The following is a 27,691-nucleotide window of genomic DNA, read 5'->3' as shown; positions in this document are numbered from 1 at the left end:
AATACAATCAAGCCAATTAACAACCCACATGCTTATCCTTTGTTCTATAGCAGAAGGAATGCTGTACTCCTCAAACTAAGCCTCTGGCACTTAACTGATGGGAATATTCCGGTAAGGTAAGTGCCACTGAGGCAAAGAAGACGCTGGCTAAGGGAGCACAGAAGTTATTACAACTGCCTTGGATTTCATTTTATATATATGTGTGTGTGTGTGTGTGTGTGTGTGTGTGTGTGGTCTATCAGATGGCCAATCCACATAAACTATAATAAAAGCTGCCTCCTATTCATAAGTGACCACAGAAAAGTCACTGTATAAGCAGTGGTCGCCATGCACGGTCTTATACCCTATAAGACGGTAGGCAGAAGACAAAAACTGCTGTAAATGTTATCTGAAAATAGATATTCTTAGCACCACGGAGTTTATGTAATAAACATTTATATAGCACTTACTTTTTTAAAATATATTTTTAAAGATTTTATTTATTTATTTGAGATATGCAAATAGCACACACGCGTGCGCGTGCCCAAGAGAAAGAGAGAGAGAGAGAGAGCAAGCACTCATGCCCAAGCAGGAGGAGTGGGAGAGGGAGAAGCAGACTCCCCTTGAGCAGGGAACCCAATGTGGGACTGGATTCCCAGGACCCCAGGATCATGATCTGAGCCAAAGGCAGATGCTTAACCTACTGAGCTACCCCAGGTGCCCCTATAGCACTTACTTTTCAAGCACTGTTTTAAAAACTTTAAAAATACTAATTTGTTGATCTTTTTTTAAGTAGGTGCCACACCCAACGTGGAGCCCAATGCAGGGTTTGAACTCACAACTCTGAAATCAAGACTTGAGCTGAGATCGAGAGTTGGATGCTTAACCGACGGAGCCACCCTTGTACCCTTAGCTTATTGATCTTTGTGGCTACCACATGAGGTAGGTACTATTACCTCCATGATACAGATGAGTAAACTGAGGCAGAGAAAGGTTACTTAAATTTTCCAAGTTCCAGGAGCCAGCCAAAGGTAGATCCTGGATGAGAACCCAAGCAGTTTGGCTCCAAAGCTCACATGCTTCATAATTACACCATTCCACCCTGAGTGTGACTAGGAGGAGAATCTGATAGTGTCCTCCTAGCAGCAGCCCAGGGAAGATGCTCTAATTCAAAGCAAAGGCCACCACCTACTGAGAGCTTTCCATATAGGCACCAAGATAAACATTCATTCTCTTTCTTTCCCCAAACCCAGTACACAGGCTCTGTACATATGAAGATTGCAAGTGAAACACCAATGCATGTTTGCTGCCTGTGGCAGCAGATACCATATTTCAACCTCACCCTTATGTCAGGCCTCTAGAAGTTGCCTTCCTCAGTTACAGAGGGTGGGAAACTCAGACAGCGTTCCCTGAATCCTTTCAGCTACAGTACAAGCTTGTGACTGAAGTTTTTTTCAAACAGACACACCTTCACAAAATGTGAGTGAGGGAATGAATGTGATCTGGCACCCCAGAGTGGGGCTTCAGATTTCCTGACAAGGCTGGAGGTGGTGAAGGTCCTTCTGAGGCAGCTGGAATGGAGCGAGAATGTTCTTAATAGAAGCAGTGTCAGTGGGGTGGGCTCTTTCACCCTGGCTGTGTGCTTCTGAACTGCCAGGATTCCTGAACTATTGCTCCCAAGGTAGATTCTCTGGGCCTTCCAGAAATTCTGGGAGCTTTCTAACATCCTTTAATAAAAATTCTTCCTGCTTAAATTATCTATGGTGGATTCTCCTGTTTGCAACTAATTAGCTTTACTTATATGATCTAATACACACACATATGTGTGTGTAATGCCTAGCACATCAAATCCCAAGATCTCACAAAAAGCATTATTTTGCATCAAGCTGGTGTTAATAAAACAGAAAAAGTAATTAATTTTAAGAAAATATTTTAGGACCGGGGTGAAGCACATAAATTCTGGGGGCAATCTGCTTGGGTTTCCACCCTGGATCTACCATCAACTGGCAACCTGAACTTGGAAAATTTTAATTGACTTCCATATGAATGCCTGAAATGGAATGGAGGAAAGGCATTCATTCCTCACACTTCTCAGTAATAAAAAGTATCATTTCCACAATTCTCCGCGTAAATACACTGACATCTGACAGAGAGGTTTGGTCATCTGCCCAATGTCACCCACTAGGGAACACGAACCCAGGTCTGTCTCCCTTAATAACATGTATCTGCAGGATGATGCTCCTCTATAGCTACAGTCGCCAGATACAACGGATCACTTGTCAGTAGGGCTTACCGCTTCATCACTATGAGTTTGATTAGTTTTCTGAGGATGCTGATAATCACTGAGAATACTGGCAAAATATGAGCTTCTGAACCTGCAGAAACTAGAACCAGCTCCTGGTGAGTAATAGAGGTGAACCCACGAGGGCCTCAGATTCCACTCTGGCACAGAAACCACTGGGATTATTTGAAAGGTTTCAACCCTGTGCATGACCAGATTTCCATTTCAAAAGATGTCGTGGTGCCTGGGAGCTGGGAACCTGGTGAGATCGGCAGGAAGCCCAGTTAGGAGAGAATCATCACAGTCTGAGGCTGAGATCCTGACAGCCTAAACTATCAAGGCAGGAGGGAAATGGAAAAAACGGAGCAGGTATACATGTGATTAAGGAAGTGAGAGATTGCCATTGTACTCAATTTAGCAGGGACATGGTGAAAATAAACGGCATCTTGATACAAAATGTAAACGTTTGAGTTATCTCCCCCAAATTCAATTAGAAATGAAGAGGTAGGAAAAGGCTGATGCATTCTTTCAATAAATCAAACTTATAATAACCTAAAGGCAATTACATAAAATTACACATTACATATTTATTACATAAAATTGTAATACAGCTTTCTCTTACTGCTATCTTTGTATCACAAAAGAGATGCACACACGAGATGCACCTGGGGACAGGCATGACCACCCACCCTCCCTTTGCTACACTGCTGACCTTCAGCTGAGATGAGCTGATGAGGGAACAACAAATGGGAGCAGCTGGCACGAACCATGGTGGGTAGTGACACACCACTCCTACAGTGGCTCAAAAACAAAAAGGACCTCTCAAGTTAGGATTGATGAATGGGAGGTAGGCAACTGGCATTCCAAAACAATCTGCACTACTGTTGAGATTTTCACCCTATACCCAGAAAATTATACTGCTGATAACCTACATGGCCAGTGTGGAGACCACAGGAATTGAGGGAACCAAAAAATAAGACTGGCCCCAGAATCTTACTAGCAAGAAATTCAAAAAAACTATCATGAGCCATAAGTGGTTCCAAAGTCCTGGAAATCTAGAGTCAAAGGATTTTAATCCAATGTTTAAAAATTGGAGCGATGTTGACACAAGTGCTTCTGGGAGGTCAATCAGTAGTTTATCCACTACCATAAACAGGTGAAGAGGCTGCACACTAATTCTTTTGGTGGGGGGAAGGGCGGTGGCAGGATGGAATCACAAGGAAGCAAGAGTGAGGCAGAAACCAAAGGACAGCAGATAGGACGGTGTACACAGCTGAGCTGGTAATGGTTTCATCCAAAGCTGACCTGGAATAGTCAATCAATAGGACTGCAGACCATATGTAGCCATAACATTTTTATGTGGCCATAAATTTTCTGTTAAATCCCTACTCCTTCTATATTTTATAACCTCAAAGTTGAGTTTCTACCCAAGGCTATCTTCTAGAAAGGGCAAATCTTCCATGTAATATTCAGAAATTCATTTAATTGTTATCTTTAAACACAACTGATCTCAAGGCTAAGGCCATTTACTGGAAAAGATATTTGTTAGAGTATGTGATGGAAAAAAAACCAGTTTTTTGCTTGTAAACAACCTCTGTAACAGGAGGCTAAATGTACTTAATAACTTTGTGACAATTAACTGTCAACCATGACCTCTGTGACTTTGTTATGATATTCTGTCATCAAGAACTTATCTAAAAAATCTCCCTCCTAGAGGGGTACATGGTTGGCTCAGTGTGTTAAGCAGCTGCCTTCAGCTTAGGTCGTGATCTCAGGGTCCCAGATGGAGCCCTTGTAGGGCTCCTTGCTCAGTGGGGAGTCTGCTTCTCCCTCTCCACCTCTGCCCTTCCCCTTCTCGTGTTCTTTCTTTCCCTCTCTCTCTCTCCCTCTCAAATAAATAAATAAAATATTTAAGCAACAACAAGAAAAAAATCTCCCTCCTGGAAAAAGCTCACTGTTGTTTATAAAATAAATGTGTTTCTATCTGTATTGTTTTAAAGTAAAACATAAAATCTCATTCCTCCACCCTTGTAAAAACCATACGCAATATATAGGATTAATGATCTGTGGGAACAAAACTATAACCGTAAATACATGAATGGAAATTTTGAAAAAGTCATGAATACCGTGAAAGTGAATAGCATGGGGAGATACTATCAAATTAGAGTAGATAAAGCAGGAATTCAATGCTATATACAATATTCCCAGACCTCTGTGTGGGAGGAATGGAGGATGTACACACATACACAGAAGAGAAAAAAACAACAGCAGTGAGCTGACAGAGAATTTTGCTAAAGCCCTTATATATTTCAATTCTTTCCCAAATTTCTACATTACATTCTCATCAGGTTTTCAGAATTAAAGTGAATATAGAAATACCTTACATGAAGAGTGAGGAAAGGTAGTCAAAACAGAGATGTTTAATGATTCACTAAATAGAAATCTAATCATTTACATCCTTCTAGCATAAAGATTGTGTGAACAGAGGGTTTGATTCAGTTTAGAGAAGTAACTCACATACAACAGAGGCAAAACCAGGAGAGTTTGTTGAAAATGTAGGTTCTTCTTATTGGTTCAAATTCACCAAGTCTGGGTAAAACCAGAAATCTGCTTTTTGTCAAGTTCCTGGTGATCCTAATGCAGTGAGTTACGGCCAAACTTGATAAGGACTGGCCAGAAAAGAAGCCCACAATGCCACAGAGACTCTCAGTGTACCACCCAGGAACACTGCTGCTCCGTCTTCTGATTCCCAAGGCAGATTCTACCGTGGACCATTACACTATCTCTCGTTGTTCCAACTCATCCTCCTTTAGCAGAGTTTCTTATGATTATTTTTTCTTGTTGCTTGCCTAAGAGGAGAAAGTGGACTGTTCTGTCAACATGGGCATTTTAGATTATTTGAATGTCCCTCACATACTGAGTGAATACATCAGCACTTGGTTTATACATCGGTCTTTCTGGGCTCACTTAATATGAGTCTACCCCTGAAACTTGGGTCTATTGTCAGGTAGCTGGCAAAACTGGGTATGTGAGTCCTCAAAGCTGAAGTCTTTTTAACCAGGAGGTAGTGAGCCCCTTTCCTAGAGCAGCGGGTATTTGTTCTTTTGCCAGCCTGACATCCTTTTCCATTTTTTCTGTACAGCATCTTGAGTTTTCCCAGGGGAAATCATCCCTTTTCTACTGATTCTCCCCAAATATGAACAGGGCCTATCTATTTAAACTCAACCCTAGAATTTTCATTAAAGCAAAACTAAGCATTCAAGGTAAACCATAGCTCTGCTAGTGCACGTCACCAAACCATGAGAGAGTATCATGCCAGAAAATGAAGCCATCATGGACAAAAGATGAACCAAGCGTTAGAGATAATATAAGAGAAAGTAAATGGGAGAGGGGAATTCACAGCAAGATGGTGGAAGAGTAGGGGTCCTCAACTCCCCTGTCTCACAAACTTACCTAGATAACTTTCAAAACATCCTGAACACCTATGAATTTGACCTGAGATTAAAAGAGAGAACAGTCCAAATGCTACAGAGAGAAAAGTTTTTGCTTCTAACAAGGTAGAAAGATGAAAAATAAAAATAAAAAAGAACAAAGTTGGGGAGGGGAACAACGACTTAGCAGGGCTAAAGTAGGGCGGTGAAAGCCTCTGGGGCACAAAAGCCCGGCCCTGGACAAGTGGGAACTTTAAAAATATGCACTGGAGTTTTCTCTGATGAAAAAGTGATCAGCAGGGAAGTTGGGCAGAATTCCAGAAGGGGCAGTGAAGCCTCAAGATTCCCAGAGTCACTCTAAGTGGAGGGGAGCCGGGGGAAAGTGCACCACAAACCGTGGTCCAATCTCGGTAAAGGGCTGGAGCACCACAGCCCTCAGGTCATTTGGGAGAAGTCAGTCAGTTAGGCAGGCTGGCTCTGGATAGAGGTGGCTATACCCCATTCCCTCGGGAGAGGTGGCCCCCAGGAGTGTGGGTCCAGCAGCACAGGGCCCCAGATCCCAGGGCACCCAGAGGACAAAGCCGGCTATCCTCCATTCCCCCTGGGACAGGCTGAGGCAGGGAGGGCACAGGAAAGTGAGAATACTCCTGCTGCTGGGCACCCCACAAGCTGTACACATCAGTGCACCCAGGACTGGCACCAGGAGCACCTAGGCCAGAGTGGACTGGGAGCTTTGGTTAGTTACTTGGGGGAGTGTGACTCCAAAGCTGAAAATCTGGCCTCCACCATTTTTGTTTTTCCTCTTTGTTTCACCATGTGCCTGGCAGAGGCCTCCCAGGATAAACAGCTCCCACGGAGCCTGGCACCTGGTGGGGGAGGCGGGGCATCTCCGCCCAAGCACACACCTGAGAGTCAGCACAGCAGACCCCTCCCCTGGAGACCATCTGGAAGACGGGGGTGGGGGGGGGGGGGGAAGAGCAAGTTCTTGACCAAGCAGCACTGGAAAGCTCCAGGTCTGAGGGAAAATAATATATAGAACTCGAGGGTACCCCACCCCCTTTTTTTTCTTTTTCCATTACAACTTGTTTTTATATCAGGCTAAAAATTTCCAATATTTTACCAGCTCTGCATTTTTAAATTTTTTTCCTTTTTAACCTTCATATTTCTACAATTACATGTCTTAGATATATTTTTCACTTCTGGATTCCTTTCAAAGTATTCAATTTAATTTTGGTAGATATACAAGATATGGGTATTTGTTTTCTGTTTTTTGTTTTTTCTGCCTTGTTTTGTTTTACAATGGTGGAAGTTTGTAAAACATGACCAGCATACACCCAGAACCAAGTGGAATAATGTGTTGGTTCATTCTGTGAGGTTATATTCTCTCTTCCTTGCCATTCTGCCCCCCTATTTTAAAATGCTTCTGTTTTTGTGGTCAATGTTGGGGCTTTCAATAAATGTTGCTAGTTTATATAAATTTGGGATTGAGCATCTTCTAACATACAGAACAAAATACACTCAAAGCCAAGAGGATCACCCTCTAGGACCCCTCAGGTAGACTACATTCTCTCTCTGCTACCACTTCCTCACCACCACCATCCCCTTCCTGATTTTTTTCTTTTTCCTCTTTCTTTACCTTTTTCTTTCTTTTCTTCTTTGTTTTTGGCTTTTTATTTTTATCAGTTGGTTTTAAAATTTGTTTCTCACTTTAGTGGTCCTTTTGTTTTATTTCTTTCTGTTCCTCTTTTTCTCTTATTTCTGGTCTCTGACCTTTTTGGAATCATCTAGGGTGTATTTAACTTAGATCGTGGCTGATATTTTTCACTCAGCCCTCTCATACAGCCACTCAGCATTGGACAAAATGACCAGAAGGAAAAGTTCAACACAAAAGAAAGAACCGGAAACAATCTCTGCCCCAGGGATACAGAATTTGGATTTCAATACGATGTCAGAAATTAAATTCAGAAGTACAGTTATAAAGCTACTGGTGGCTCTGGAAAAAAAAGTGTAAAGGACTCTAGAGATGTCATTAGTGCAGAATTGCGATCTAATAAGGCCAAAATTAAAAACAGATTAAATGAGATACAATCCAAACTGGATCCTAAATGCTAGAGTTAATGAGTTAGGAGAGAGAGTGACTGACATAGAAGACAGGTTGATGGTAAGGAAGGAAGCTGAGGAAAAAAAAGAGAAAAACAATTCAGAGACCATGAGGAAAGGCTTGGGGGGAAAAAATGATAGCTTGAGAAGGAAGAATATATGTCTAATTGGGATTCCAGAATACTGAGAGAGAGAAAAGATGACAAAGTATATTTGAACAAATCATAGCTGAGAACATCTCAAAGCTGGGGAAGGAAACAGGCATTCAGAGCCAAGAGATAGGAACCCCCAAAATACCAATAAAAACCATTCGACACGTCAACATTTAATAGTGAAAATTGCAATTTTCAAAAATAAAGAGAAATTCCTAAAAGCAGCTCGAGACAGGAGATTCTTAACTTATATGGAGAGAAATATCAGATTAATAGCAGATCTCTCCACAGAGACCTGGTAGGCCAGAAAGGGCTGACAGGATATACTCAGGGTCCTAAGTGAGAAGAACATGCAGCCAAGAATACATTATTCAGCAAGGCTCTCATTCAGAATAGAAGGAGAGAGAATGAGCTTCCAGGATAGGCAGAAACTGAAAGAATATGTGACTACCAAACCAGCTCTGCAAGAAATATTAAGGGGGACTCTGTAAAAGAAAGAGGAAGCCCAAAGAAATAATCCACAAAAACAGGGACTGAATAGGTATTACGATGATACTACATTCGTATCTTTCAATAGTTACTCTGAACATGAATGGGCTAAATGATCCCATCAAAAGATGCAGGGTTTCAAACTGGATAAAAAAGCAAGACCCATCTATATGCTGTCTACAGGAGGCTCATTTTAGACCTAAGGACACCTACAGCCTGAGAATGAAAGGTTGGAGAACCATTTACCATTCCAATGGTCCTCAAAAGAAAGCTGGGGTAGCAATCCTCATAGCAGATAAATTAAAGTTTATCCCAAAGACTGTAGTAAGAGATGAAGAGGGACACTCTATCATACTTAAAGGATCTATCCAACAAGAAGACCTAACAATCATGAATATTTATGCCCCTAATGTGGGAGCTGCCAAGTATATCAATCAATTAATAACCAAAGTAAAGACATACTTAGATAATACACTACTAGTAAGAGACTTCAACGTGGCACTTTCTGCAAATGACAGAGCTTCTAAGCAGAACATCACCAAAGAAACAAGGGCTTTAAATGATACACTGGACCAGATGGATTCCACAGATACACACAGAACTTTGCATCTGAACGCAACTGAATACACATACTTCTCAAGAACACATGGAACTTTCTCCAGAGTAGACCACATACTGGGTCACAAATCAGGTCTCAACTGATACCAAAAGATAGGGATTGTCCCCTGCATATTTTCAGACCACAATGCTTTGAAACTAGAACTCAATCATGAGATGAATTTTGGAAGAAACCCAAACACATAGAGATTAAAGAGCATCCTGCTAAAAGATGAATGGGTCAACCAGGAAATTAGAGAAGAATTAAAAAGATTCATGGAAACTAATGAAAATGAAGAAACAACCATTCAAAATCTTTGGGATACAGAAAAAGCAGTCCTAAGAGGGAAATACACCACAATACAAGCCTCCCTCAAAAAATTGGGAAAAACTCAAATACACAAACTAACCTCACACGTAAAGGAATTAGAGAAAGAACAGCAAGTAAAGCCTAAACCAAGCAGACCAAGTAGAAAAAGAGAGATAATAAATATTTGAGCAGAACTCAATGAAATAGAGACCAGAAGAATTGTGGAACAGATCAGCAAAACCAGGAGTTGGTTCTTTGAAAGAATTAATAAGACAGATAAACCATTAGCCAGCCTTATTAAAAAGAAAAAAAGACTCAAATTAATAAAATCACGAATGAAAAAGGAGAGATCACCACCAATACCAAGAAAATACAAAACGATTTTAAAAATGTTATGAGCAGCTATATGCTAATAAATTAGGCAATCTAGAAGAAATGGATGCATTCTGGAAAACCACAAATTATCAAAACTGGAACAGGAAGAAATAGAAAACCTAAACAGGCTAATAATCAGGGAGGAAATTGAATCAGTCATCAAAAACCTCCCAAGACAGAAAAGTCCAGCGCCAGATGGCTTCCCAGAGGAATTCTATCAAACGTTTAAAGAAGAAATACCTATTCTGCTAAAGCTGCTTCGATAGATAGAAAAGGAGGAAATACTTCCAAACTCATTTTATGAAGCCAGCATCACCTTGATTGCAAAATCAAAGACTAGTATCCCTGATGAACATGGATGGAAAAATTATCAAGATACCATCCAATGGGATCCAACAGTACACTAAGAGGATTATTCACCATGAACAAGTGGGATTTAACCCTGGGATGCAAGGATGGTTCAGCACTTGTAAAACAATCAGTGTGATAGATCACATCAACAAGAGAAAAAACAAAAACCGTATGATCCTCTCAATAGATGCAGAGAAAGCATTTGACAAAATACAGAATCCATTCCTGATCAAAACTCTTCAGTGTAGGGATAGAAGGAACATTCCTCGATATCTTAAAAGCCATTTATGAAGAGCCCACAGCGATATCATTCTCAATGGCGAAAAACTGAGAGCCTTTTCCCTAAGATCAGGAACATGGCAGGAATGTCCACTCTCAACACTGCTATTCAACATATTACTTAGAAGTCTTAGCCTCAGCAATCAGACAAGAAGAAACAAAAGGCATTCAAATTGGCAAAGAAGTAGTCAAACTCCCTCTTCTCAGATGACATGATACTGTACATAGAAAACTCAAAAGACTCCACCCCAAGATTGCTAGCCCTCATACAACAATTCAGCAGTGACAGGATACAAAAATCAACGCACAGAAATCAGTGGCATTTCTATGCACTAACAATGAGACTGAAGAAAGAGAAATTAAGGAATCAATCCCATTTACAATTGCACCCAAAAGCATAAGATACCTAGGAATAAACCTAACCAAAGACGTAAAGGATCTATACTAAAAACTACAGAACACTTCTGAAAGAAACTGAGGAAGACACAAAGAGATGGAGAAATATTCCAAGCTCATGTATTGGAAGAATAAATATTGTGAAAATGTCTATGCTACCCAGGGCAATTTACATGTTCAATGCAATCCCTATCAAAATACCATGGACTTTCTTCACAGAGTTGGAACAAATAAGATTTGTATGGAATCAAAAAAGACCCCGAACAGCCAGAGGAATAGTGAAAAAGAAAACCAATGCCGGAGGCATCACAATGCCGGATTTCAAGTTGTACTACAAAGCTGTGATCATCAAGAGAGTGTGGTACTGGCACAAAAACAGACACACAGATCAATGGAACAGAATAAAGAACCCAGAAATGGCCCCTCAGCTCTATGGTCAACTAATTTTCAACAAAGCAGGAAAGACTATCCCTTGAAAAAAGGACAGTATCTTCCATAAATGGTGCTGGGAAAATGGGACAGCAACATGCAAAAGAATGAAACTACACCATCCTCTTCACCAGACACAAAGATAAACTCAAAACAGATGAAAGATCTAAACATGAGACAAGAATCCATCAGAATCCTAGAGGAGAACACAGGCAACACCCTTTTTGAACTTGGCCACAGCAACTTCTTGCAAGATACATCAACGAAGGCAAAGGAAACAAAAGCAAAAATGAATTATTGGGACTTCATCAAGATAAGAAGCTTTTGCACAGCAAAGGATACAGTCAACAAAACTCAGAGACAACCTACAGAATGGGAGAAGATATTTGCAAATGACCTACAGATAGACGGCTAGTATTCAAGATCTATAAAGAACTTATTAAACTCAACAGCAAAGAAACAAACAATCCAATCATGAAGTGGGCAGAAGACATGAAGAGAAATCTCACAGAGGAAGACATAGACATGGCCAACAAGCACATGAGAAAATGGTCCACATCACTTGCCATCAGGGAAATACAAATCAAAACTACAATGAGATACCACCTCACCCCAGTGAGAATGGTGAAAATTAACAAGACCGGAAACAACAAATGTCGGAGGGGATGTGGAGAAAGGGGAACCCTTTTGCACTGTTGGTGGGAATGCAAACTGGTGCAGCCACTCTGGAAAACTGTGTGGAGGTTCCTCAAAAAGTTAAAAATATAACTGCCCTTCGACCCAGCAATTGCACTACTGGGGATTTACCCCAAAGATACAGATGCAGTGAAATGTCAGGACACCTGCACCGAAATGTTTATAGCAGCAATGTCCACAATAGTCAAGCTGGAAGGAGCCACGATGTCCTTCAACAGATGAATGGATAAAGAAGATGTGGTCTATATACACTATGGAGTATTACTCAGCCATCAGAAAGAATGAATACCCACCATTTACTTTGATGTGGATGGAACTGGAGGGTATTATACTGAGTGAAATAACTCAATCAGAGGATAATCATCAAATGATGTCACTCATATGGAAAATATAAGAAATAGTGAAAGGGATTATAAGGGAAAGGAGGGGAACTGAGTGGAAAAAGTTAGAGAGGGAGACAAATGATGAGAGACTCCTAACTCTGGGAAACAAACAAAGGGTTGTGGAAGGGAGCAGGACAGGGGGTTGGGGTAATCCGGTGATGGGCAGTGAGGAGGGCACTTGACTGGATGAGCACTGGGTGTTACACTATATGTTGGCAAATCAAACTTAAATTTTAAAAAAAGAAAAGCAAAAGGGAGAGGATTTTTTGTATGACTGCTTCAATCCTGCATACAGTTGGTCCTACACACAGCTTTTTGTCTTCTCTGAGCCAACCTATTCTCTTTTTTGTGTCTGCTGGAACTGGATTTCTTTCATTTACTAAAGCAAAGAGCCAAATAAGGCAATGCCTCTGTTAGGTTCACATACAGAGTTTATGTTCCATTCAGCAGCAACCATTGGGTCCAAAGACCTATCACTCATTCAGGGGGACACTTAGAAAATCCATCCTCCTAGGAAGCAGAGACTAGTCCCTGGACATCAAATGCATGCCAAATCTCCTTCACTTGAGAATAAGGTGAATGCAGCAATTGTCACCAGAAAATGATACCCCAGGTGTAGGGCTTTTCTTTTCCAAAGACCATGCACATTCTTGGGCAGCCCTGGTGGCTCAGCGATTTAGCGCCGCCTTCAGCCCAGGGTGTGATCCTGGAAACCCGGGATCAAGTCCCATGTCAGGCTCCCTGCATGCAGCCTGCTTCTCCCTCTGCCTGTGTCTCTGCCTCTCTCCCTCTCTCTGACTCTCATGAATAAATAAATAAAATCTTTAAAAAAAATGCTATTGATATGTAGTAACCACCCAGCCTCATAAAATAAGAGAACATGCCTTGAGATTTACATTCGAAATCTCCTTCTCTGTTTTTTTTCTTCCCTGCTGAAAAAAAAAAAAAAAAAAAAAAAAAGACCTGATGAGGAAAAGAGGTAACACCTCATCAAGAAGGAAGTTCAGAAGTGACAGCTCAAAGTTGTCCACTTATTGCAAGACTATATAAAGCATGTACACCCTACCTTCTCTACCACAAAGACTTAGCTCTGCAAAACTGTAAAATAAGAACCTTTGAACCTTGGGGATCAAAGATGAAAACAGAGCTGCTGTGACCATTTTGCAAATGTCCAGGGAGAATGTCCTGTTTGGTGGGATGACTGGGAGGGAAAAGACCAGTGACAAGGAACCTTGCATTTGTGTTGGAACGGCCACTGCACATATGGCTAATGGCAGAATGGGAATCTATACTTGTGGATCACCTCAGCTTCAGAATATAGTTGGCAAGAACAGAAACAAAGTAAAAAGACAGCCCACGGTATTTGTTTTGGTAAAAACCAACCAACCAAAGAACATTTATCAGATACCCTCAAACTTTTCTTCTTCTCTGTCTCTCCTGGTGAGCATCTCATCCACACACAGGTGTCCTTCTACTTTGGGGACTTGTGTGGCACTGTGCCTGGATCCCCAGGTAGCCACTCAGTAGTACCTGGCATCAGCCCCTCCATGGGGTAAGAGGTGCTCAATAAGAAATAAAAGAAGCTATGTTCTTCTTTCTTTTTCTTTCCATAAACTACCCCACAGAATAGTTCTTCCTTGCAAGCCTTCTGGAGAAGTCCCACATGCCAAGTAAACGTGCATGCAGTGACACAGCATGCCCTATCCCACTCAGCTCACTGGTCAACGCAGCTAGTGAGAATATATGTGGCATTGAACAGCATCACCTTACCTTTTCTCTTGCCTTGTTCACCCCCACACTCCTGGACTGCACATCCTGGACAAACTGACAGTGCTCTGAACCCTGGCTTGGGCTCTGCTTTCTAGAGGATGCAAGAGCAGGCATTGTTGAAGCTATTGTGTTGACAAGGCTGAAATCTCTTTGCACAGTATCGCCAATAATTCTGTTGATATAATTAATAATTTTCCGAGAAAACTACGATGGCACCGTGGAGTGGTACAGACCCGGACTGGAGCGTCGTCGGACACGCCGGATCTTCCTTATGGAACCATGTCAAGGCAAGAAGCAGGTGCCAACGCCTCGTCATGGGTTGTTGCTTCTCGGCGAAGCTCGGCAGTGTCCCGGGCTCCAGAGAGGAGGTCGGCTGAGGACCCGAATCGAAGAAGTAGGGAGGCCGGCAGGGGCGGCAGGGGCGGCCTCGGGCCTCCAGCAGCCTGTGGCCGCTGGTCCCCTGGAACCGTCGCTCTGCTTTGGATTGAAGAACGTGTGGGTCAGCGCTGTGATCGGTCGTGGGGGGTCCAAAATAAAAGACATCCAAAGTACAACAAACACGAAAATACGGATAATAAAAGCTTTTACAGAAGCAGAGGTCAGAATTTTTGGGAACAGGGTGATGCAAGCAAAGGCCAAAACAGTGATAGATAATCTTGTTGAAAAACAAGAAAATTACAATTTGAAACCTAGAATTGACGTATCTCCGATTAAGAAAAACTTTTACAGGCAATCAGAAACAAGTTCAATGTCACAAGAGCAGGTAGACTCTTAGAGGAAAGAAAATAATAATATAATGTGTGATGACTTGAAAGAAGGCCAGGAGCTCCATATACCCAATCCTAATTGTAAATTTTAGGATGCTTTGCAGTATTATCCAGAAGTTATGGAAAACTTTAAAAGGGCAGGATTTCAAAAGCCAACGCCGATCTAGTCATAGGCATGGCCAATAGTTCTACAAGGAATAGATTTCATTGGAGTAGCTCAAACCGGAATGGGGAAGACGTTGTCTTACTTAATGCCCGGATTCATTCATTTGGACGCACAGCCTGTAATTAGAGATAAAAGGAATGGACCCAGCATGTTAGTCCTCACACCCAAGAGGGAATTAGCACTTCAGGTAGAAGCTGAATGTTCTAAATATTCATATGAAGGCCTTAAAAGTGTGTGTATATATGGTGGTGGTGATAGAAATGGACAAATCCAAGACCTTAAAAAAGGAGTAGATATTGTTATTGCAACTCCTGGGAGGCTGAATGATCTACAGATGAATAACTTCATCAACCTCAAAAGTGTAACCTACTTGGTATTAGATGAAGCTGACAAGATGCTAGATATGGGGTTTGAACCCCAGATAATTAAGATTTTGTTAGATGTGCGCCCAGATAGGCAGACCATTATAACAAGTGCAACCTGGCCATATGCTGTCCGTCGACTTGCACAGTCATATTTGAAAGCGCCAATGATTGTGTATGTTGGCACTTTGGATTTAGTTGCTGTAAGTACCATAAAAACAGAACATAATTGTCACCACAGAAGCGGAAAAACACTCTCATATCCAATGTTTTCTAGAAAGCATGTCTCCCCAGGACAAAGTCATAGTGTTTGTCAGCCGAAAAGCCAAGCCATTGCTAACCATTTATCAAGTGACCTGATTCTGCGACATGTATCAGTAAAATCTCTTCATGGCAATCGAGAACAGTGTGACTGAGAGAGCATTAGAAAACTTTAAAGCAGGTAAAGTAAGAATATTGATTGCCACCGACTTGACATTGAGAGGTCTCGATGTCCACAATATCGCACATGTCTATAATTACGATTCCCCCCAGAACATCGAAGAATATGTACCCAGAGTGGGGCATACTGGAAAAGCAGGGAAGACAGGGCTATCTATTACACTCCTCACTAAAAATGAGTGGAAGTTGCTGGCAAATTAATTAATATTCTGGAAAGAGCACATCAGAGCATCCCAGAGGAACTTGTGGCAATGGCTGAGAGGTATGAGGCAAATAGACTAGAAAAGAAATGGAAAAAAAGTTGGGGAAACCCCAAGGAAAACCCAAGAAGTTTTATTAATCTCCTTGTTGAAAAGTGGTGCCAGCCTATTCAAAGATATCAAGATTTTTTTAGAGCTACACTATTTAGAATATCCAGAAATACTGGGAAAATGCTGGCCCACTATGAAGAGACAATGGATTCTTAAAAGAAGTGTGTTTAAAAGTGTAGAATTTGACATTTTATGCTTTCTTTAATAAAATCAAAAGTGTTTAAAAAATTAATTTTCCTTTGAATATTCAGCAATATGGGCTGGATTGGCTTTGCACTTTAATTAACCTGGAGACAGTAAACAGACAATTCATTTACATAGGGCCTTCCAAAATGCTCCCCCTCTATTTTTATTACCATTAAGTGCAAAGAAAACACTTGTGTTTGGGCTATATGTTGTTCTGTAACAAACCACTCAAAATGAAATGACTTAAGGCAACGATGAGGGGTCCTACATGCTTGTTTCCGATCCTGGTGGCACCAGCTGGGGTCACCCACGCAGCCAAATTCAGTTGTTGTCTGGGCTGGGTGGGCTACGAGATCCAAGCAAGTGTCATTCACTATCTCTGCCTCACTTGCTCCTTCCTGTGGTGGCTCACCCTCCCCCATGACCAGGCGCCTCCTCACACAGCACTGTGCGCTCAGGATAGTCAGATCTCTCACACGTGGAGACTGCCTTCCATGAGGAAAGAAAAGCTACCAGTTCTCTTATGGCCTGGGCTCTCAGGCTTCAGAATTCACTTTCATTGAATCTTATTGTCCAAAGCGAGTCACAAGAGCAGTGCAACTCAAGAAACAGATCGCATCTCTTGATGTGAAAATGGCACAGGTGCAGAAAGAGGGAGGGAGGGCCACCATCTTTGACAACCATCCAATATGGGGATCCCAAGACTTGTCTGCAGAGTAGAATCATCAGGGACCTTCAAAAACTGTAAGAGCCTAGGTCACACCCTGTAAATCAATTAACTCACAATTGGGTAGGTGTAAAACACAGGCAGCTGTTTCATTTTTTTTCTCTTAGGCTCCCCAGGTGATTCCAAAGTGCAGGCAGGTATGGATACTCTGATCTACCATGACTTGTGAGAAAAGGGGTTTAGAAAAGCTTAGGAGTGATGCCTGGGTGGCTCAGTGGTTGAGCATATGCCTTTGGCTCAGGGTGTGATCCTGGGATCCTGGATTGAGTTCCACATCGGGCTCCCCACAGGGAGTCTGCTTCTCCCTCTGCCTGTGTCTCGGTCTCTCACAAATAAACAAATAAAATCTTAAAAGAAAAGCTTAGCATCCGACCTGGGAGTCCTCAGTTGTACATGGTAACTTGTCATTTCACAGCATACTCAGTGGCTCGTCTTGGGTTTAAAATTTAAATGAAACACAATGACAAAGCGACCACAAGAAGCCAGACTACTATGTTTTCTGAGGGACTAAATTTCCTGTGTGCCTGGGAATGAGTGTTTCCCTGGAACACAAGACTTTTAGTGCCAAAGCCAAGACTGTACAGGTCAATCTGGACAGCTGGTCACCCTATGCATTGCTTTACCTGCCTCTGCTCTGCAGATCACATCCTGATGACTTTGGAACTGCAGTTCCACTGTTACCAGTGCAGTTTCTTCCAAATGAATGACCTAGGCCAGTGCTGCTTGAAGCATGTTCCACGGGCCAGCAACATCAGCACCACCTGAGCACTTGTTAGACATGGACATTTGGTGAATTTCTGACACTGAGTCAGGATATCTGGGAGTAGAGCCCAGCAATCTGTGTTTTGAAAGCATGAATTCAAGAAGCACTGGTCTGGTCTGCCTGTGGTAAGATGCTTTCATCTTCTTCGATCTCTACCATCCCCCACAAAGCAAAATCAGATTTTGAGTTTGCAGTAAAAGGTAGAAGAAGCATAGCAGGAGGAGTCAATCAATGCTAACTGGCCAGATACGTCTTGACCAATACAGCCAGCATCTTCAGACATACACATGATAATCATCATGTGAGGCTTATTTTTTTTTCAGTCATTTATTGGAGGGGCTGTATAAAACCATTTTTACACCCACAACAGATGCTGGAGTCTGGAGTGAAGGGTGTGCTGAGCACAGATGTCTGCAGTTGGCAAGGCCTGTGTCCTCCAAAGCACATCAAACCCATCAAGACAATTCAGGTGGCAACATTTTCTCCAACGTGAAGATGAAAAAAAATCTCAAAGTTAGGCAGAAAAATCAAGTTTGATCCATGATTGGATATTTGGTTTTCAATCTGAATTTACAGTAGGAATAATGAAGGTTTCAACAATTTCAAAATGATGCTCTTTTGAACTAGTTTGGGCTGACATGCTCCTATGTACAATGGAGAGTGCTCCCAAGCAAATCAATACCCTAAAATTTTGACCACCTTAAAACAAAAATAAATGTTTTAAGGACTCATCTGTTTATATCCAACTGGCATAAATACATGAAGAGAAGACTAGAATGCAAAACACTTTGTTAGTCCCATTATTGCATGAATTGAAAGTAAAGCAAAGGTAGCTCTTAAAATACTCACACACACACTGTAATTCAGGCTTTTTACTAATCAGACTACTTTCCCTGCATATGGAATAAAATTTTCAGTAGGATTTCTTTACCAGTCAATTAACATATAACTTGATCCCTAACTCAATGAAGCAAATGGAATTTAAAAAACCCTTTTCTGAACTCATCTTTGATACATGATGGCTTTTATTTCTCAGGTTTTCCCAAACTTCCTAGGTAAATTCAAAGATAATGACCAGTTAACTGGTTTTCCTCCTGAATAAGATAACATAATCAAAGCTATTGTGGTAAGGTTAAAGATATGAGGAGAGAGGTCACTCCTTCCAGATTTCTTGACCTGCTACAGTGAAAATCCTGGTCTTGCTGCACTGCAGGTCTGGCAGGAAGAGTCTGAGTTGCCCCACCCACACAATCTGTGGGCAGCAAAAATACTAGATATTATCTTCCACAAAGATAAAACATACAGAGGTAGACTGGAAAAAACACGTGCTCTCAACAAACTCACTTCCCCATGTTATGGTCACATGACAGGTACATCTGTGAATATGGGTTCACATATGGGTGCCCAGAGTGACTCAGAGCAGCCAGAATTGATGAGGAGTGAAGAGTGAAGGCACAGAGTGGCCAGGAGAGCCCTGACGGTCAGAGAAGGGCCATGAGGGGGCATGAGCTACACACAGCAACTCAGTCCAGCATGCGGCAGGCCTGTGGGCACCGGGATGGAGTGAAACCAGGAAGAGGAGAGAGGACCAGGGCTTGAATGAAAGGATCCGAAGCAGTTGGTACAAATGAAGGCCAGTGAATTGCAGGCATATTTGATAATCACCAGGTTACTGCTTGGGCCTGGCCACCACATGCCTACCACCCCATTCCCACGGGACCACGGGTTCTGTTGTCCTTCATGGCATCCCGTGCCAGATATCCCTGCTAGGCTTCCCCTGCAGGACTTGCCTTCCCAGGACCCTCCCGGTGCCATGCCTGAGGAGCTGGCCCTGCCCTACTGCATTTGGGCCTGACAAGGTCCTACCATGTCACCACATCCCGTCACTCTGCTGTTCACCCATATGTGAACCCATATTCACTTGCCCTAACTACATTTTTTGAAAAGACATATTCCTTAAGTAAATAACCATAAGCAGATTTTATTCACTGCTGTATTCTCTACGGAAGACTTCTACATGTTTCATAAGCAAACCCCTGTCGCTAAAACCTCTCTGTTAAAGTATAAATACTTCTCCATTTGTAAGGAGGCTAAAGTGATTTGTACATTCTTTCACCAGCCAAGAGAATAGTCCAACAATGTTACTGAGAAATGAAAAGATTCTTCTTCCACTTCCTCCATTTCCCAGCTGCTCAAGCATAACTCATTAGCTTCTATCACTGATCCCTTCTCTCAAAGGAATCATCATGACCATCACCATCACCATCATGACGCTCCTGGCCAGTACTAAGATGGCAGCCTGGAGATCAGAAGAGTTGCACAAAGCCTCCAGCATGGGATGAGTTGTCAGCTTCAGTCTCCAGAGAGCAAAGGTCCCAATAGGGAAACTAAACTTGGCCATCCAATCTGAGGGTGTGAACCCAGAACCAAAACTAAACCCCAGCCCCCAAAGGTGGTGAGCCAGACTCCTAAATGAGAACAACAGAAGGATGATGGAAGAGGCTGGAAGACAGGTTATGGCAGTGTCCCACATAAGCCACTCTGCCTTACTTAAAAGAAGCTACTCACTGGAGTCCAAGATTTCATTCATAAAATGAGAACAGTAAGCTCTACATATTTCATAAAACTGATATCAAAATCACATGAAATAACTCAAAGAGAACATGATTTGTGCATTGTAAATACACGGACAGACAAAAGGGACCCTTGCTAGTGCCAAGTTCACACCATGCTTCCCAGCACTAGTGGGGGGATGTAGGAGAGGAGGGGTTTTGGGGTTGAGGGCCTACATCAAAAGTGATCCAATGAATGTGCAGATTCTCATCGTCTATTTATCTGCCTCCCTAACTAGACTTCGATTTCCTTGAAAGCAGAGACAGTGTGTTAGTCATCATTGTGTCTCCATTTACATAGGAAGACATTCAATCACAGTTTATGGAATGCTCAATGAATAAATTCTGAATCCTCACTGTTATCCAGACTCCTGGCTGGCCGTGAATTATGTGCAGTAGAAAACCGTGTGGCGTAATGTGTGAAAGAGAAGCTGCAGGTGCCCACATGCCCAACTCCCTATCTGCCACACATGGCTACTACCTCGCTGCCAGAGCCCTGGCTCCTCTGGATAAGGAGTCTAAATGCTCAAAATTAGAAGCATTCCTTGAAGTCAGACAAAAAAAAAAGAGGCATTGATAATGAAACATCCTGGAAGATCATGATAGTTAAACTTTAGACCCAAATCCCATGCAGGCATTATGCTAAGAAGCTTTACCTCATTATCTAATGTAAAACTCACAATGCCAGGGGCACCTGGCACCTGGCACCTGGCTCAGTCAGTTGAGCATGTGACTCTTGATTTTGGCTCAGGGCTCGATCTCAGGATTGTGAGATGGAGCCGCATGTCCAGCTCTGCACCAAGCATGGAGCCTGCTCAAGATTCTCTCTCTCCCTCACTCCCTGCTGCTCCCCCCACTCACTTGCACACGCGCTCGCTCTCTCACTCTTTAAAAAACAAAAACAAAAACAAAACCTAACTCACAATAGCAAAAGACAGAAGGTTTTGTTCCTATCCACATTTTATAGATAAAGAAATGGAGCATCTCAGAGGTTCAGTGGCCTACCCACACTATATGCTCTGTTCTTTCTCCAAAGCCCTACAATCTTCAGCAATACTGAACCTAGCTGTCTGAGCAAAGAGAGGTCCCTGTGCTTTCATCTTCAGTGAGAATGAGATGGTCTCATCTTGATCAGCCAAGCAAGAGTCTTTCCTCCTCCTTGGTATCTTCCTTCTGCAATCTGCACACATACTATAAGCTAGGCACTGTGCTGGTGCTACAGATGGGACAGTGAGTAGGGATGAGGGGTGGCCACTTGAGGAGAGGGGACAGACAAGCAAGATGTGAACTGCAATGACATGGTGGCTGGGAAACTCGGTGTCAGCAGAGTGACGGGATGTGGTGACATGGGAGGACCTTGTCAGGCCCAAATGCAGTAGGGCAGGGCCAGCTCCTCAGGCATGGCACCGGGAGGGTCCTGGGAAGGCAAGTCCTGCAGGGGAAGCCTAGCAGGGATATCTGGCACGGGATGCCATGAAGGACAACAGAACCCGTGGTCCCGTGGGAATGGGGTGGTAGGCATGTGGTGGCCAGGCCCAAGCAGTAACCTGGTGATTATCAAATATGCCTGCAATTCACTGGCCTTCATTTGTACCAACTGCTTCGGATCCTTTCATTCAAGCCCTGGTCCTCTCTCCTCTTCCTGGTTTCACTCCATCCCGGTGCCCACAGGCCTGCCGCATGCTGGACTGAGTTGCTCTGTGTAGTTCATGCCCCCTCATGGCCCTTCTCTGACCGTCAGGGCTCTCCTGGCCATTCTGTGTCTTCACTCTTCAATCCTCATCATTTCTGGCTGCTCTGAGTCACTCTGGGCACCCATATGTGACACTGGTCCCAAGACCATTGGGTCACGTCCTCCTGATGGACTGGCACCATCAGAATTGCTTCCCCCTCAAGAGGAGTGAAAACCACACAGCCTCCACATTTAGATATTGGCAGGGCCCAGTCCCTAGAATGTGTCCCCTCTATTTCTTCACACTTTAAATGTTAATCTGCTCTATCAACTGGTCAACCCGTATTTATCGATAATCTATTTTACTTTACACTCTGCCAGGGGTAAGAAAGACAAAATATCTCTGCCCTGAAAGAATTCAGTGTGACATTGACAACCGAGTGGAGGAACTTGCACTCTACCGCATGCAGTCTTATAGTTCCCATTTTTACGTCCATTTCCCCAAATTCCCCCTCAAGCTTCAGACCCACACCCAGTTTCCCCATCAGACATTTTTACTGGGCCCTCTAACAGCATTTCAAAAATAACCACTCTATAATATGATTTTCTTGTCTTCTCTGTTCTTCCTCTTCTCTGTAAACAGCATCAATATCCTCCCCATCAAACAAAAATCGTTACCTTTGACTCCTCTTCATCCCTTTCAAACCCCTACATCCAATCCATCAATAGTTCTATCCATTTCACCTCCAAAATAGGTCCTGAAGATACTCACTTCTCTTCAAGTTCATTCTCACCACCCTGATCCATCACTGGGCTGTTTCTGGCCTACAGAGCCCAATGTACACATTTGAAAAGGTGCCCTTCTCCAGGCCTTCATGGGCCTGGCACTAAACTATTCACTGGCAAGCATAGCCCAGGCTAAACAACAACCTCCACTTGACCCTAAGATTGGTGCATCAGGGAGTACACAATCTGCAGAAACACAGTCACACGCCCACCACCATCCTCTCTCTACTACTGCAGTGGCCTCCCAGTTGATGATCCCAGTCTGTTCTACACATAGCATCCAGAGTGGCCTCTTTTTTTCTTTAATTTTGTAGCCCAGTGAAGGGCTTGAACCCATGACGCTGAGATCAAGACCTGAGCTGAGATCAAGAGTCGGATGTTTAACCGACTAAGCCACCCAGGTGCCCCCAGAGTGGCCTTTAAGAATCTTAAACCCAATAATTTCATCTTTCTGCTCAAAACCTTCATTCTCTACCTTGACCTCCAAGGTCCTGCATGACCTACTTGCTGGCCCACCCTGCCTCTGACCATTTTTCTTGTCCTTCAAAACATCAAGCTCCCTGCCCTCTAACTTGAGATATCTACTTGTGTTCTTTCCTACCTGCCACTTTGGATCACAGTACATAGAACAGGATTAGTCTTACTATTTGGTTTAGCACCTACTGTCATCATTAGCCCATGCATTCCCTGTCACACATCATTACTTACTAGTTATTCTTAATAATGAAATAAGCATACCTGAACCTAAGCCAAAACACAGCTGGGACCTTGCCAATGACTTGGTTCTAACTAACCATATGGTCCCCCAGCTTCTCACCACTGGATGGAGGCATAAGCACAGATCCCACATTCCTCAACCTCTTGCTTTCCTATTTCTATAACGTTCTATACATATATTTGACCTTTAAACAACATGAGTTTGAACTGCATAGGTCTGCTTATACGTGCATTATTTTCAATAAATGTGTTGGAAAAACTTTTGGAGATGTTCAACAATTTGAAAAAACTCAGAGATGAACCATAAAGCCTAGGAACTCCAAAAATACTAAGAAAAGGGTATTATAAAAATACAGTATATATTACATATAACACAGAAAATGTGTGTTAATCAACAGTTTATGTTATCAGTAAGGCTTCTTCATGTGCAGGATGAAGGTCAACAGTAGGCTATTAGTATACATTTTGGGGGACTCAAAATTATTCATGGATTTCGATGCCCCAACCCCCCATGTTGTTGAAGGGTCAAGTGCATACGTAGTCTTAAACATTTAGGGTTTTTTATTTCAGTAGTATTTAATGTCATAAAAGATTATCATACTATATGTAATCTTTGAGACTTAATTTTCATTTAATCATATATTGCTAAAATCTAATCATATTGTAATGTCATTTGCTTTATTCATTGTTGACTACTGTATAATATTCAACCATGTGACAATATCACAACATTCATCCACTCTTCAGTATGGATGCTGGAGTTCATGCCAGGTTTTCATCGTTAGGCCACACTGAGATATCCTTTTGTATCCATTTGGTTGGCCCCAAATTAAAAAGTCTAACATTATTAAGTGCTCAAACAGGATGTGGCTTCACGGGACTTTCCAGAATCACTGGTGGGAGAATGAATTGGTACAAAGACTTCAGAAAACAGTTTAGCATTATATCCTAATTTGAATATCCATATACTTGTGATCAAACAGTTCAATTTGCTTCCAGGCTTATACCTGTGAGAAAGTCTTGCAAGTGTTTAACAGAGAACACATACAAGATATCTCAACGTGGCCTTGACTGGCATTTGCCTGATTACTAAAGGTAATGTTTGTCACTTCCTATGCTCCCTGGCCATTTATGTCCTCTCCTCAATGCTTTGAGATCTGAATATCCAAAAGCCACCCACAGAGAATTTCCCTAGCCACCCTCCACGTGCAACCAACCAGTCCCCAGGACATCACTCTATTCCCTTTCCTTTGGGGTATCTGTTATTTCCTAAAATTATCTACTTTGTTACCTGATATATTGTCTGTCTGTCTCCCTCAACTAAAATAAAAACTCCAAGGAACTTTGCTTGCTAGGTAAGTCTGTGAACACATTCAGAGTTGTGTTCCACAGTCAGACGCAGGCGCTCTACGTTGCAATCTCAGCTCCCTACTACCAGCTGTGTGATCATGAACACATCCCTGAAATCATCTGTTCCTGAGTTGCACATGTACAAAAGAGATCATAGTAATCCTTGCTCCATGAGCTCCTTGTGAGGCTCAAATGAGTTAATACTTGCAAAGTTCTTAGAAAACACCATAGACACAGCGAGTGCTCCATAAATGTCCATCACTATGATTCATGTGTGAATGTCATTGTCACTACTCCATGACCACCCAGCACAAGGCACCAAAGCAGTCTGGCCCTAATGAGCTTCCTCTTCTCCAAGGGGTTCTACATTTCCCTGGTCCTATAGATGCCCCTTCCCACAGCCTGGAGGAAAGTGGAAAGTACTTGGGGAAAAGTTTAGGGGGATGCTGCTTATTTCCCCCCAAAAAATGGCCTGGTCATCCCGCACATGAAGAAGCTGAATATCAGCACAGAGCAAAGGCTCAACAATGCTTCAGGAATAAATGATTCATGAGCCATCAATCCATACACCCTACAACCCCAGCATTGCGTTACACACAGAATCACAACATTCTCCTTCTCTCCCTTTATTTTGGTGCATATTTTCCAAGGGAAGAAAGAGAAGTCAGAATTGGGGGATGGCAAAGAAATAAAAGTAGGTTGGATAAGGGAAGTGGGGAGCGGAGAAGTAAGAGGCAAGGGTAAAAGGACAGAGAAAAGGTTAGAAGTGGAAGGGAGATGGGAGATTTCCGGTGGCACTGAGGCCCTGGCGTCTAGTGTAGGACACAAAAATGCTGAAAATAAAAACGTAAGGGAGTCCCTCCACCACCACCTACCCCCGCGGGAATTATTCTCTTTTTAAGGCAGGAGTAGGGGTGGGGGAAAGGTAAAGCAGAAAGAGGCCCGGAAGGGGGGAAGGGGAGGAGTGGCAGCCCAAGACAAACTTAACTTCACCATCCTGCCTGGGAGAGGGTGGTCCCCATTAAATCCGAGCAGTCTCCCCCCCCCCCCCCCCCAGTCAATGTCACCTTAGTCGAGAGCTTACCTTGTTCGGCCACCAAGAGCCCCGCTCCATCGGGGGCCTTCCTTGCCTCGAAGTGATGGTAGATGCGACCTGGGTGAAATGCGCCAGGAGCCAAAGCCCAGGTGAGATTCCACCGGGAATTCGGGCAGGTTCCCTGGGAGAGACTGTTTCCATTTGAGAAGGCGCGGGGCGTCCTGGCCGGGGACCAGCTGCCTGTCCGGGTGTCAGATTCCGTGACCGCTCGCGGCCCGGGAGGGCGCCGCGCCCCTCCCTCCGCCTCCCGGAGTCGGGTGCGCAGAGCACGGGCGGGGGGGGCGGTCTGGGGGCGCGGGGGCCGGGCGGGGGGCGCGGCGGGGGGCAGCTCCGGCCCCTCCGTGGGAGGACCCCGCTCCTCGCCGGGCTTCCTCCGCCCCGAGCGTGCCCAGCACCGAAGCCGCTCGCAGGCTGCCCTGCCGGGGACCGGGGACTCCCTCCTTGTGGAGTCCTTGGCTGGCAGGGACAAGCCCCGGCGGCGGGACTGCCGATCCGGAGGCTACGGCGGGGTGTGCATGTGCCCCAAATAAGCCACACGCGCATACACGCGCGCACACACACGCACGCCCACACACAGCTTCCACTTGACCGTTCCCTCCCGGGGCAAGTAACTGTCCTTAAGCGGCAGCAGCAGCAGCGCGGGGGAGGGAACGCTGCACCGAAATCCGACAGCCAGCAAGATCCCCAAGACCAAATTTGGGGATGGCTTTAATTTTAAGGTTTGGATTGAAGCCGTTCGAAGGAAGGAGGGGAGTGGGTAGGGGGATACACGGACCAAACACCCGTGTGCGCGCCTGCGGGTGCGGGTGCGGGTGCGGGTGCGGGTGCGCGCGTCTGCCTCTAGGCCGAGTCCCGGGTGTTACCCCGAGCTCGGGGGCAGAGGGGGAGGCGGCACGGACGAGGCGGCCGGGGGTTCACGCGGCCCGCGGCGCCGGCTTCCCCGCGGAGCCGAGGGCCGGGAGCCTCCCCCCGCCCGCCCCGCCCCGCCCGCCCCGCGCTATTTATAGCCCAGCTCCAGCCGCTGCGGGGGGGCGCGGGCCGCGCCGGGAGCCCGCGGAGCCGGGAGCGCCCTCCAGCTCCGGCCCGGAGTCTCCCGCCTTCTCGGACGGCTCGGGCGTCGCTGGCCCTCGGCTTTCGGGGCTGCCGTTCGGTCCGGCCTTCGCACGTGCCACTGCCACGTTTCAAATGAAAAGAGAGGTGGGGAGCGCTGCGGGGAGGGTTCCGAGACGCGGGGACCGCGGGGCAGTCTGTCGTGCTGGGACCTTTTGTTCCCAGATGCCTGCAAATGGAAACAGAATTCTCCATAGGTTTATGGGCTTCGGGCTCGTTTCACATCTTCTGCAACACTCGACCTGGTGGGGGTTTTGTCTGCCAGGCACGTTGCCCAAAAAAAAAAAAAAAAGAAAAAAAAAGAGGTATGAAGCCATTTCAAGAGCATCGAAAACTCACATCCTCTGCCCTCCAATTCCTCCTTAACTGGGGGTCGCCAGGGCGTCTGTCAGCATATCCACGCACCCCGGCTCCGTGTCCAATCCCACACCAACCCTGCAAAGGAAACCAGCTAGTTACGGTGCTGCGGGTGGGCTCCTGGTCCCAGGGGATCCGGGTAACTGGAGTAAACAACATCTGTCGTCCCAGGGGTACCTTCAACCTAAAATGGAGCGGACTGCCGCAGTCGAGAAGGTCCTGACGCTAATACTGTGCTCCCAACCCTCTT

General features: G+C 44.1%; 1 long non-coding RNA gene and 1 pseudogene across 1 annotated transcript in view; one reads left to right on the top strand and one right to left on the bottom strand.

Annotated features, from left to right (window-relative positions):
• The window catches only part of LOC140641160 (uncharacterized), a 198,838-nt gene extending 172,537 nt beyond the window's left edge, over window positions 1-26,301 (bottom strand). The window contains exon 1 of the long non-coding RNA XR_012037669.1: window positions 25,963-26,301. This is a non-coding gene — a long non-coding RNA (uncharacterized lncRNA). The remainder of the gene's footprint in view (window positions 1-25,962) is intronic.
• LOC140640845 (probable ATP-dependent RNA helicase DDX43 pseudogene) lies at window positions 14,298-16,094 on the top strand (annotated as a pseudogene).
• Window positions 26,302-27,691: the final 1,390 nt, after the last annotated feature.

Source organism: Canis lupus, chromosome 10 (genome assembly GCF_048164855.1).
Source record: "Canis lupus baileyi chromosome 10, mCanLup2.hap1, whole genome shotgun sequence".
NCBI lineage: Eukaryota > Metazoa > Chordata > Mammalia > Carnivora > Canidae > Canis > Canis lupus.
The sequence above is the reverse complement of the archived record's forward strand: the minus strand, read 5'-3'. Positions and strand labels throughout refer to the sequence as shown.